Below are 821 nucleotides of genomic sequence, written 5' to 3' on the forward strand. Positions count from 1 at the left end.
AACGGACACGGAACATTCAGTGAAAGAGTATCGATGTGATGACACCCTTTTGACGATGTTGGTCAGGGAACCTGTGATGATGTGGTGCAAAAAATGCTACCGGCATCACTTTCGTTCCGCTATTGCACTTGACCCGAACAAGGACCGCGACGGCACTGACGAACTTGCGGCAGCGGTGATGATGCTATCCCTCCTTCGAAATTGCGGTGCTGAGATGATGATAAGGTAGAAGCTTGTGTGGTATGTCCTTACTAAAACACTGCTTAAGCTACACCCAAGGTGACATGCATTATCGTCCCCCACAGGAATAAGGCTGCAGCCAAAACGGAATGAATATTTGTTTTCTTTGAACTGGAACGGCAACAGTGGCAGCATAGACGATCGTCTCGAACATGACGACTGCAACGAACCGACATGGAACCGCGGACAATAACTTAAATAACAACTATGCATAAGCACAAATATACTTATAGTTTATTTTCCTAATTATAATTGTTACAACAGGACCGTTCAACATTTACTCCCCGGCTCAGCCACTACTCTTCCTTCACAAGTGCTCTTCTCGGTGACCCTCATATTCATCTCTTTCTCCTTCTCTTTATCATATAATTTGTATGAAAAGTGAAATAATGTGGATAGGGTTTATCTGCCTCTATCAAACATGAAAAATATTATGACGTCATACATGTCAATACTGCAATCACATCGTGTGTTAGCTTCCACGAGAAGATATATTCGTTTTTTGATTAGGCTAGCATGCAATGCTGTCTCTATTGAATCGTTAGTTCGGAGCCGTTGATTCGTCGACGGCTCTGGAACAG

At 43.2% G+C, this 821-nt stretch overlaps 1 long non-coding RNA gene across 1 annotated transcript; it reads left to right on the plus strand.

Moving 5' to 3' along the window:
- Positions 1-179: 179 nt before the first annotated feature.
- On the plus strand, positions 180-466 carry LOC121603233. The gene is made up of 2 exons (XR_006006623.1): positions 180-240; positions 306-466. It is a non-coding gene; the product is annotated as an uncharacterized LOC121603233 (long non-coding RNA).
- The last annotated feature ends 355 nt before the right edge of the window (positions 467-821 follow it).

This window comes from Anopheles merus, unplaced genomic scaffold (assembly GCF_017562075.2).
Source record: "Anopheles merus strain MAF unplaced genomic scaffold, AmerM5.1 LNR4000943, whole genome shotgun sequence".
Classification (NCBI taxonomy): Eukaryota; Metazoa; Arthropoda; class Insecta; order Diptera; family Culicidae; genus Anopheles; species Anopheles merus.